Raw genomic sequence first — 13,309 nt, 5'->3', positions numbered from 1 at the left:
ATGGAGGTGACGAAGAGCTCGTCGTAAAGGGTTACGTCGATGCTAGCTTCGACATAGATCTGGATGACTCTAAGTCACAAACCGGATACGTGTATATTTTGAATGGTGGGGCAGTAAGCTGGTGCAGTTGCAAGCAAAGCGTTGTGGCGGGATCTACATGTGAAGCGGAGTACATGGCAGCCTCGGAGGCAGCACAAGAAGCAGTCTGGGTGAAGGAGTTCATTACCGACCTAGGAGTCATACCCAATGCGTCGGGCCCCATGACTCTCTTCTGTGACAACACTGGAGCTATTGCCCTTGCCAAGGAGCCCAGGTTTCACAGGAAGACCAGGCATATCAAGCGTCGCTTCAACTCCATTCGTGAAAGTGTTCAAAATGGAGACATAGAGATTTGTAAAGTACATACGGACCTGAATGTAGCCGATCCGTTGACTAAACCTCTCCCTAGAGCAAAACATGATCAACACCAGAACTGCATGGGTGTTCGATTCATCACAATGTAACTAGAATATTGACTCTAGTGCAAGTGGGAGACTGTTGGAAATATGCCCTAGAGGCAATAATAAAATGGTTATTATTATATTTCTTTGTTCATGATAATTGTCTATTGTTCATGCTATAATTGTGTTATCCAGAAATCGTAATACATGTGTGAATACATAGACCACAACACGTCCCTAGTGAGCCTCTAGTTGACTAGCTCGTTGATCAAAGGATAGTCATGGTTTCCTGACTATGGACATTAGATGTCATTGATAACGGGATCACATCATGTAACACCCTCGATGCGACTATATCTCCCACGTGTCGAGGCACGACTTAGAGGCATAATCGCATTGAAGGCATATGTCGCAAGTTAGGCAATCTTCACAACATCCCATGTAATATATATGTAATAAAAGGGGAGATAACATAGTTGGCTTACACTCACCACGTCAATCAAGTACATAAATAACATTACATCATCCAAACACTCATGGCCCGTCTACGGCGCCAAAATAAAAGATAACCCAACAAGCGACACGGTCCCGATCACCCCCAACTGAGCACCACTACTGATCATCAGGAAAGGAAACATAGTAACGTTGAGAGTCTTCGTCGAACTCCCACTTGAGCTCAAACGCGTCTCCAGGAGCGGAATCATCAGGCCCTGCATCTGGTGTAATAGTAATCTGTGAGCCACAGGGACTCAGCAATCTCGCACCCTCGCGATCAAGACTATTTAAGCTTATAGGTAAGGCAAGGTAAAATAAGTGGAGCTGCAGCAAGCGACTAGCATATATGGTGGCTAACTTATTCGCAAAAGAGAGCGAGAAGAGGAGGCAAAGCGCGAGCGAGAAACTAGAGAGCAACCTGCGCAAACATTACTCCAACACCGTGTCCACTTCCCGAACTCCGCCGAGAAGAAGCCATCACGGTAACACACTCAGTTGATTCATTTTAGTTAAGTTAAGGTTCAAGTTATCTACAACCGGACATTAACAAATTCCAATCTGCCCATAACTGCGGGCACGGCTTTCGAAAGTTCAAATCCCTGCAGGGGAGTCCCAACTTAGCCCATGACAAGCTCTCACGGTCAATGAAGGAATAGACCTCCTCCCAAGACATTCCGATCAGACTCGGTATCTCGGTTCTTCAAGACATTTTGATAGGTTAAAACAAGACCAGCAACACCGCCCAAATGTGCCGACAAATCCCGATAGGAGCTGCACATATCTCGTTCTCAGGGCACACTCAGATGAGACATCCTACGAGTAAAACCAACCCTCAAGTTGCCCCGAGGTGGCCCCGTAGTCTACTCAGTCGGACCAACACTCAGAGGAGCACTGGCCCGGGGGGGTTTAAAATAAGATGACCCTCGGGCTCCGGAAACCCAAGGGAAAAAGAGGCTAGGTGGCAAAAGGTAAAACCAAGGTTGGGCATTGCTGGAAAAGCTTTAATCAAGGTGAACTATCAAGGGGTTCCCATTATAACCCAACCGTGTAAGGAACGCAAAAATCCGGGAACATAACACCGATATGACGGAAACTAGGGCGGCAAGAGTGGAACAAAACACTAGGCGAGAGGTCGAGCCTTCCACCCTTTACCAAGTATATAGATGCATTAAGATAACATGGCAATATAATGATATCCCAACAAGTAAAAAAATGTTCCAACAAGGAACGGCCTCCAATCTTCACCTGCAACTAGCAACGCTAAAAGAGGGGCTGAGCAAAGAGGTAACAAAGCCGATCAATGGTTTGCTAGGACATGGTGGGTTAGAGATTTGACATGGCAATTTGGGAGGCTTGAAAGCAAATGGTAGGCATCGTAGCAATGGCATAGCAAAAGAGCGAGCAAACTAGCATAGCAAAGATAGTAGTGATTTCGAGGGTATGATCATCTTGCCTGCACAGTTGTCAGAGTTGACTGGATCCTCGAAGGTAAACTCAACGGGCTCCTCGTTAGCGAACTCGTCTCCCGGCTCTACCCAAACAAGACAAACAAGCAACAAGGACACAAATCAACCACGTGCAACTCAAACAACATGATGCAAAGATGGTATGCTATGCGGGATGCATATGAAAGATTTGACAAGGGATGCATGAACCTGGCCTCAAATTGGGAAACCAAGTGTGCCACTGGAAAGATGAGATGAAATCGCTTGAAAACGATATAAATAATGCCGGAATCGGAGTTACGGTTTGGAAATGGCAAGCGATTCAAAAATGACACCGGTCTGCGATTTACAGCAAGTAACCATCTAAATGCAATGAGATGAACATGCTACAACACCCAAACATGGCATAAAAATGCATGGCAGGGATGCATTCATGATGCTTAACAAAAGTCTAGCACTGAGCTACGGCCAATTCATCCATTAACAGGTTCAAACAAGCATGGCAAAAATGCATATGGCAAACAGATTTCAGGCTTAGTGAAATCAACACTTGTCTGGAATTTCAGATCAGGTAGCTCTCTTTGGAGCAACAAAACTACATGTTACAGGACCTGCACATGGAAAAGTAAAGCATGGCATGGAGCTACTCAAAGAGCTTAACAAAAGTCCCTTAGTGACCTTGAGCCAAAAGGGATCAGAAAATACAATTGCAAGCATGTGAACGTGGCAAAACATAATCAGTTTTCAGACTTACTGAAAACTGGCACATGCTGAAACATAACTCAAGTAGGCATGTTTACGAGCTCGATGCACTCACTACGGAGCAAGTCATGACAAGCTAAGCATACATCTATCAAGAACACACAAAATGCAAGCTAGACATGGCAAGAACAATAACATAGCATGCACGGATCAACTACAACATCATCGGCAAAATTGCAAACAAGTTGACAATCTGCCCAGATTCACAAAGTAGAAAAAGTAGAGCTTGATTGACTCAAGCTAGGGTGCTCCATAATTGCAAACAAAGACATGGATGGATAGAGCACTACAAGATTAACAAAACATCCTTACTGATCATCCTCAAAAGAGGCACGAATCACTAGGAAACAACATGAACATATGGCATCATGAGATAAACAGGTCAAGGACTTATTGGAAATGCTAAGTCCCTGAAAACAGAATTACCAAGTGCCTCACTTGGCAAGCTTGTGCTAGTCACCACACACATCACAAAAAATACATGGGTTGCACCTCTGGAAAGATGACAAAACCCTTAACAAAACATATGTAGAACATCAGGGCATATCATGCACACATTAATCATGGCAAAAATGACAAAAAGCTAAATGGAGCAGCAGATCTGACAAATATCTCAAGTAGCCCTCTTCTAACAGCATTTCGGGCATCAAGATGAACTCAAATGAAAATGATGCAATGGGATAAAATGATGTACTCTCTGAGATGAACATTTTGATATGCTATATGCCAAAAACGGAGTTACGGATGCAAAGTTACGAGGCTAAGAACATGAGCATATGGATTAGGGTTTCGAGAGAAAAAGTCAACCCGAGGAGATCTAGATCCAGATCCAGCGCACGGAAATCGAGGACCGCCAGATCTTCACCGGAATCACTGTAGACGGCGGCGGCGGGCGAGGAAGAAATGGCCGGAGCGGGGCGGTGGTCGGGTGAAAGCACAAGTGCTCCCTAGGTGGTTTTGATAATTGATGACAACATATCTCTTGTTGGACTGACATTTCTATCTAGCATGTTTCAGGTAAGTTCAACAATGGAGTGGCATGGACTAAAGGTTGTGGGAACTCCTTCAAGATGCTAAGGACAAAGGATTGGCTAAAGCTTCAAGCTCAAGACTCTTCATTTTTCGTTTTAGTGATCCAAGATCACATTGAGTCCATAGGAAAAGCCAATACTATCAAGAAGGGATGAGGTGTTGCTTAATGATCCTCTTGCTTCATGTGCTTAATGATATGCTCCAAAATCCTCAGCTACTTTCCCACTTCCACATATGACCTAAACCCTAAGCCAAACTCGGTCCTACCGATTCTTCCTATCCGGCGCCACCGAGTTTCACTTGTCATAAGCCACTGCCAAACCCTAATCATTTCGGTCTCACCGATGGGATCTCGGTCTCACCGAGATGGGCTTGCAAACTCTCTGTTATCCATTGCAATATTCTCGGTCCCACCGAGATATGCAATCGGTTCCACCGAGTTTGCTTGGCCAAATCTCAGTTTCACTTATTACCCAAATCGGTCCCACCGAGTTTGAGTAATCGGTCAAACCGAGTTTTGGATTTACCCTAACCCTAGCACATCGGTCCCACCGAGTTGATCCAGTCGGTCCCACCGAAGTCTCTAACGGTCACTAGGTTTACATTTTTGGTCCGACCGAGTTTATTGATTCGGTCCCACCGAGATTGGAAAACTGTGTAACGGTTGGATTTTGTGTGGAGGCTATATATATACCCCTCCACCTCTTTCTCATTCGATGAGAGAGCCATCAGAACACACACACCATTCCAATTCATATGTTCTGAGAAAGAACCACCTACTCATGTGTTGAGACCAAGACATTCCATTCCTACCATATGAATCTTGATCTCTAGCCTTCCCAAGTTGCTTTCCACTCAAACCCTCTTTCCACCAAATCCAAATCCTATGAGAGAGAGTTGAGTGTTGGGGAGACTATCATTTGAAGCACAAGAGCAAGGAGTTCATTACCTACACACCATTTGTTACTTCTTGGAGAGTGGTGTCTCCTAGATTGGCTAGGTGTCACTTGGGAGCCTCCGACAAGATTGTGGAGTTGAACCAAGGAGTTTGTAAGGGCAAGGAGATCGCCTACTTCGTGAAGATCTACCGCTAGTGAGGCAAGTCCTGTGTGGGCGATGGCCATGGTGGGATAGACAAGGTTGCTTCTTCGTGGACCCTTTGTGGGTGGTTGCTTCTTTGTGGACCCTTCGTGGGTGGAGCCCTGTGTGGACTCACGCAACCGTTGCCCTTGGGTGGAGCCCTGTGTGGACTCGCGCAACCGTTACTCTTCGTGGGTTGAAGTCTCCATCAACATGGATGTAGGATAGCAACACCTATCCAAACCACGGGAAAAACATCCGTGTCTCCAATTGCGTTTGATCTCTCCAAACCCTTCCCTTTACATTCTTGCAAGTTGCATGCTTTACATTCCGCTGCTCATATACTCTTTGCATGCTTGTTTGATATGTATTGTGTGTGTTGAAATTGTGCCTAAACTCCACTTAAACCGAAAAAGCTTAAAAATTGCAACTTGAGCATTATGTGTCTAATCACCCCCCCCCCTCTAGACACATCTACTTCTAGATCCTACAAGTGGTATCAGAGCTTTGGTCTCTGTTGCCTTGGTTTAATCACCATTGGAGGAAGATGGATGTGTCTACTCTAGGGAGTCTTAGACATAGAGTGCCTATTCTTGATGGAGAGTATTTCCATGAGTGGAAAAATGAGATGCTTGTAATCTTCAATCAATATCATTTGAACAAGTATATTGCCAGCCCTTGTGCACCTCATATTGATCCTTTGCATCCTACCCTAGATGAAGATATTGACATGATTCGCAATCCTAGAACTATTGAGCTCATCATTAGAGGATTGCCCAAAAATTTGATTGCTAGTTTGCCTAATCACAATTGTGCCTATACCATATGGAAATTTCTTGAGGAACGATTTCCCGATTATTCCTTGAAAACTTTGGATGAAATTCTCCATAAATCTATTGCCTTGAGTAAGATGAACTCTAGTGATCCTAGTTTTGGTAAATATCTATTTGAACTTGCCAATCTTAAGCATGCTAAAGGAGATGTTGGAATCATTAATGATATCATATTCAAAGCTATAAGAATTCATAAAAGTAACCACCTTGATCATTTATCTAATGAATTACCCTCTCTAGGAAATGATGAGTCACAAGATCATGATGAACATGAATATTATGATGATGATGATAGTGAATTCGATCTTGATGATGCAATGAGACATTTTGGTCTTATGGCAAATCTTCGGGGATATGAATCAGGAGGAAAGGAATGGGTTCTTGATAGTGGATGTACTGATCATATGACCGGAGATGAAGAGATATTTCATGAGCCTGCTGAAAACAACGGCCCTCGAAAATATGTCACCTTTGGTGATAATTCAAAGGGTAAAGTGGTTGGCCTTGGTAAGGTGGCCATCTCACATGATAGTTCCATTCAAAATGTCATGCTCGTTGAATCTCTTGGCTACAACTTACTTTCAGTATCTAGACTTGCTGATTTCGGTTTGAATGTCCTATTTACTGAGGTAGATTGCCAAGTATTTCGTTGAGACAATCATAAAATGGTCTTTACGGGTATGCGTAGAGGTGATCTTTACATTGTCGATTTCTCTAAAAAGGCACAACCTAAAACTTGCTTTGTTGCTAAATCCTCAAAAGGTTGGTTGTGGCATAGACGACTAGGTCACGTTGGCATGAGAAACCTTGACAAGCTTATTAAAGGAAATCATATCCTTGGAGTTAACGATGTCATATTTGATAAGGATAGACTTTGCAGTGCTTGTCAAGCAGGTAAACAGGTTGGAGGAAGACATCCCGTGAAGAACATCATGACCACAAGGAGGCCACTCGAGCTACTTCACATGGATCTTTTTGGTCCCAACGCCTACAAGAGTCTCGGTGGAAATTCTTTTGGTCTAGTTATAGTTGATGATTTTTCAAGATTTACGTGGGTGTTCTTTCTTAATGACAAGTCACAGGTCCAGAAGATCTTCAGAAACTTCGCTAGGAAGGCCCAAAATCAGTTTGATGTGAAGATCAAGAAGGTTCGGAGTGACAACGGAACGGAGTTCAAGAACGCAAATGTGGACACCTTTCTTGACGAAGAAGGGATTTCACACGAGTTCTCGGCTACGTACACACCTCAACAAAATGGAGTTGTTGAGAGGAAGAACCGGACGCTCATCGAAATGGCAAGAACGATGCTTGATGAATACAAGACGCCAAAGCACTTTGGGGCAGAAGCGGTTGAGACAGCTTGTCACGCAACAAATCGCTTATATCTTCACAAGCTACTCGGCAAGACAGCATACGAGCTTCTCACCGGTAACAAACCCCAAGTTGGATACTTTCGAGTATTCGGCTCAAAGTGCTACATTCTTGATAAGCATCGTCGTTCAAAGTTTGCTCCTAAAACTCATGAAGGTTTTCTACTTGGCTATGGCTCAAACTCTCACACTTACCGTGTCTACAACAATTTCACCCGAAAGGTTGAAGAGACGGTAGATGTGAAGTTTGATGAATCTAATGGCTCGCAAGTAGAGCAATTGCCAATTGATGTAGGAGACAAAGACTCTTCAGAAGCAATTCAAGACTTGTCCATCGGCAAAATTCGTCCAACGGAGGTGAAGGAGAGTACTTCATTCGTCCAAGTGGAAGCTTCTACTTCACGACAAGGTGAACCAAGAATCGACACGGAAGCATCCACAAGTGAGACACACCAAGATGAAGAAAACGAGGAAGTACGTCAAGATGAACATCAACAACCTCCTTCTCCACCACGACAAGAGAACGACAATGTCAACAATGAAGAAGGCCAAGAAGAAGAATAAGATGAAGAAGATGTTCAACGAAGACCCAAGCAAAAGCTCTCACGAGTTCGAGCAAGAATTGCCAAAGATCATCCCATCGAGCAAATCATCAATGATATACAAACCGGGAGAATCACTCGCTCAAAAACTCGTTTAGCTAACTTTTGTGAAAACTATTCATTCATCTCTAGCATTGAACCAATGAAGGTTGAAGAAGCATTGGAAGATCCGAATTGGATAAACGCTATGCATGAAGAGCTATATAATTTTGAGAGAAACCAAGTTTGGACATTGGTTGAGAAGCCCGACAACAACCACAACATCATTGGTACCAAATGGGTGTTTCGCAACAAGCAAGATGAAGATGGACAAGTGGTTCGCAACAAAGCATGTCTCGTCACCCAAGGGTACATACAAGTCGAAGGTATGGACTATGGTGAGACATATGCTCCCGTTGCTAGACTTGAGTCCATTCGCATCTTACTTGCCTATGCTAATCACCATAATATCACCTTGTACCAAATGGACATTAAAACTGCTTTTCTAAATGGAGAAATAGAGGAGGAAGTTTATGTCAAACAACCTCCCGGCTTTGTCAATCCTAAGAAACCAAATCATGTTTACAAACTTCACAAAGCTCTTTATGGTCTTAAACAAGCTCCTAGAGCATGGTATAAATGCTTGACCAAGTTCCTTACTACAAGTGGTTTTGAAATTGGTAAAATTGATTCTACTCTTTTTACTAAAAGGGTTAATGGAGAACTATTTGTATGCCAAATTTATGTTGATGACATCATATTTGGTTCAACTAACCCTCTCTTTAGTGAAAAGTTTGGAAAGCTAATGTCAGAGAAGTTTGAGATGTCTATGATGAGTGAACTCAAATTCTTTCTCGGGTTGCAAATCAAGCAAACTAAGGAAGGTACATTTGTCTCTCAAACAAAGTACACCAAGGACTTATTCAAGAAGTTCAATATGCAAGAATGCAAAAGTATGTCTACACCCATGCCTACTAGTGGACATAATGATTTGACCAAAGATGGTGAACCTGTTGATCAAAAGGTTTATCGCTCTATGATTGGTTCATTGTTATACCTATGTGCTTCACGTCCCGATATTATGCTAAGTGTGTGCATGTGTGCACGATATCAAGCTACTCCTAAAGATTGTCATCTTAAGGCTGTGAAAAGGATAGTGAGATATTTAATCCATACACCAAATTTTGGCATTTGGTATCCTAAGAGGTCTTCTTTTGATCTTGTTGGCTATTCTGACTCGGATTATGCGGGAGACAAGGTTGATAGAAAGTCCACTTCGGGTACTTGTCAATTTCTTGGCAGATCTCTTGTGTCTTGGTCTTCCAAGAAACAAAACTCGGTATCCTTATCCACCGCCGAAGCAGAATAAATTGCCGCTGGTTCATGTTGCGCTCAATTACTTTGGATGACCCAAACTCTTAAATATTATGGGATTTATGTGAAACATGTTCCACTGCTTTGTGACAATGAAAGTGCTATCAAAATTGGTCATAATACTGTACAACATTCTCGAACTAAGCATATTGAAGTTCGTCATCATTTCATTCGAGATCATGTTGCTAAGGGTGACATCAATCTTAAGCATGTTCGCACCGACAAGCAATTAGCGGATATATTTACTAAACCACTTGATGGGAAAGTGTTTTGCAGGTTGAGAGGAGAATTGAACATCATTGATGCTTCGAACTTGGAGTAGAAACTCCATTGGATACATGCAAGACATGAGCTTATAACTAATCCATGATATATCTCTTATGATAACTATCTTATGTCTTGGATATATTTGCACCTTGCATGTTGTCTAACCCATGTAGGTGCTTGGTTGAATCTAATTCCATGAGATTGCGACTCACTCATATCTTGAGCAATCTCTACATCATCAAGACTCTACACAATAGTGGTTGAAGACAGGGAAGCACAAAACCACTCAAACATATCCTTTGACAAATTCGATGTGAAGCTTCATGATTGTCATTTTTGGATACACAAGTGCTCTTCCTTGCAAGAACTAACCCAAGTGGTGCTCCCAACTCTTGATGAACTACATCAACCTTGAGCACCCACACAAGTTCAACTACATGAGCAAGAACCACACCACCACCCAAGGTATGTTATTCCATCTTAGAGAAGCTTTACTCCAAGACATGAGTCAAAGCAACTCAACAAGATGTGAATACATCAAGATGCTTAAACGAAAAATGGTAACCCCATTTTGAGCTTAAACGATGAGTATGACCTATGATCAAGTGTTCTCACTTGACTCCTAAGTCAATATACTCTAACATAGGTGACTATGTCACCGCCCAATTCTAGATGAAGTTCTCTTGTGTTCTTTTCTGAGTTATTGCATTTGTCCCTTGCATATTTGTTTCCTTCTTTTTCAAACAAAAACAAAAACTTCATCTAGAAACTTTCACTCTTTTTTTTGTTGTTCTTGTTCTGCATATTTCTGCATCAAATTCATTGCAAATCTTTGTGAGATCTTACTTGACTAGTGAGCTGAGGTGACAAGTGTTTTTCTCTGTGATGAACTCGGTTTCACCGAAATGCCATTTTCGGTCCAACCGAATCCCTTCGGTACTACCGAAACATGCCACTCGGTGCCACCGATTTCGCAACAGGAAAAACAGTTTGCCACATATTCTATATTTCTTCTGATCCAGCTCCACTCAATGAATCTTGTCCTCTCCAAGCATCACAGTTTTATTCCCTGCTTTGTACTGAATCTCAAGGACCAAACATATTCGACGGATTCCAGGAAAAACCTTCTTGGAAATTGATGTCAAAGGGGGAGAGAGAGATCACATCAAAGCTTATCATCAGGGAGAGAGAGATCACATCAAAAGCTTATCACCTACAACGGAGAAAGTACTAAGGGGGAGAGAACACTCAAGGATCCCATATATTAAGGGGGAGAAAGAAATCTCCAAGGGGGAGAGAATACTCAAGGATCCCAGATGCTTGATGTTCAAGAGGAGAGATGCCACATGTCTTTTTGGGGGAAAGACATGTTCATATGAACTCATTTGAATTAAGTTCTATTCATATCTTTCAGCTCTGATTTTCTGTTTCCTATCTTCTCCCAATATCCCATGTACGATTCAGGGGGAGCAAGACACCTAAGGAAAGGAAATCAGTCAAATTCATTGCATATCTTTATTCTTGGGGACATGTTGAATTCAATGTGGTACCTTGTACTCACTCTCTACATGTCATCTCGGTCTTGGTACTCTCGTGGTTTCTTTTGTTTGCTCTGGCTAGTGGATGTACCTGTGTTATCTAACCTTATTTGTGCAGGTCCATTCCATCCTAAGCCAACTCAAGACCACAAGGTAAGTATATGCATAGAAATCATGAGTATGAGGAGTTCTTGCTTATGTACATACTATTTGCAAGAAGGACTCATGAGCATGAAGGTATTTTCCTTGATAATCTTTTACTCTGATGCATATGTCCAAGATGCATGTAACACATTGCCTACTCTGTCATGGTTATGCTCTCACATGCCTCTATATTTCATATTTACATGAGTGCATACATGTAGGGGGAGCCTATGCTCGTTACATGTTCTTCCAAAGCTTTACTTGTTGTTCTTTACATCTTTATCTAAAGCTTTGATGTATGTTGCCATCAATTACCAAAAAGAGGGAGATTGAAAGCACAAGTGCTCCCTAGGTGGTTTTGATAATTGATGACAACATATCTCTTGTTGGACTGACATTTCTATCTAGCATGTTTCAGGTAAGTTCAACAATGGAGTGGCATGGACTAAAGGTTGTGGGAACTCCTTCAAGATGCTAAGGACAAAGGATTGGCTAAAGCTTCAAGCTCAAGACTCTTCATTTCTCGTTTTAGTGATCCAAGATCACATTGAGTCCATAGGAAAAGCCAATACTATCAAGGAGGGATGAGGTGTTCCTTAATGATCCTCTTGCTTCATGTGCTTAATGATATGCTCCAAAATCCTCAGCTACTTTCCCACTTCCACATATGACCTAAACCCTAAGCCAAACTCGGTCCTACCGATTCTTCCTATCCGGCGCCACCGAGTTTCACTTGTCATAAGCCACTGCCAAACCCTAATCATTTCGGTCTCACCGATGGGATCTCGGTCTCACCGAGATGGGCTTGCAAACTCTCTGTTATCCATAGCAATATTCTCGGTCCCACCGAGATATGCAATCGGTTCCACCGAGTTTGCTTGGCCAAATCTTAGTTTCACTTATTACCCAAATCGGTCCCACCGAGTTTGAGTAATCGGTCAAACCGAGTTTTGGATTTACCCTAACCCTAGCACATCGGTCCCACCAAGTTGATCCAGTCGGTCCCACCGAAATCTCTAACGGTCACTAGGTTTACATTTTTGGTCCGACCGAGTTTATTGATTCGGTCCCACCGAGATTGGAAAACTGTGTAACGGTTGGATTTTGTGTGGAGGCTATATATATACCCCTCCACCTCTTTCTCATTCGATGAGAGAGCCATCAGAACACACACACCATTCCAATTCATATGTTCTGAGAAAGAACCACCTACTCATGTGTTGAGACCAAGACATTCCATTCCTACCATATGAATCTTGATCTCTAGCCTTCCCAAGTTGCTTTCCACTCAAACCCTCTTTCCACCAAATCCAAATCCTATGAGAGAGAGTTGAGTGTTGGGGAGACTATCATTTGAAGCACAAGAGCAAGGAGTTCATTACCTACACACCATTTGTTACTTCTTGGAGAGTGGTGTCTCCTAGATTGGCTAGGTGTCACTTGGGAGCCTCCGACAAGATTGTGGAGTTGAACCAAGGAGTTTGTAAGGGCAAGGAGATCGCCTACTTCGTGAAGATCTACCGCTAGTGAGGCAAGTCCTGTGTGGGCGATGGCCATGGTGGGATAGACAAGGTTGCTTCTTCGTGGACCCTTTGTGGGTGGTTGCTTCTTCGTGGACCCTTCGTGGGTGGAGCCCTGTGTGGACTCGCGCAACCGTTGCCCTTGGGTGGAGCCCTGTGTGGACTCGCGCAACCATTACCCTTTGTGGGTTGAAGTCTCCATCAACGTGGATGTAGGATAGCACCACCTATCCGAACCACGGGAAAAACATTTGTGTCTCCAATTGCGTTTGATCTCTCCTAACCCTTCCCTTTACATTCTTGCAAGTTGCATGCTTCACATTCCGCTGCTCATATACTCTTTGCATGCTTGTTTGGTATGTATTGTGTGTGTTGAAATTGTGCCTAAACTCCACTTAAACCGAAAAAGCTTAAAAATTGCAACTTGA

Source organism: Triticum dicoccoides, chromosome 7A (genome assembly GCF_002162155.2).
Source record: "Triticum dicoccoides isolate Atlit2015 ecotype Zavitan chromosome 7A, WEW_v2.0, whole genome shotgun sequence".
NCBI lineage: Eukaryota > Viridiplantae > Streptophyta > Magnoliopsida > Poales > Poaceae > Triticum > Triticum dicoccoides.
Note: the sequence above shows the minus strand (reverse complement) of the source record.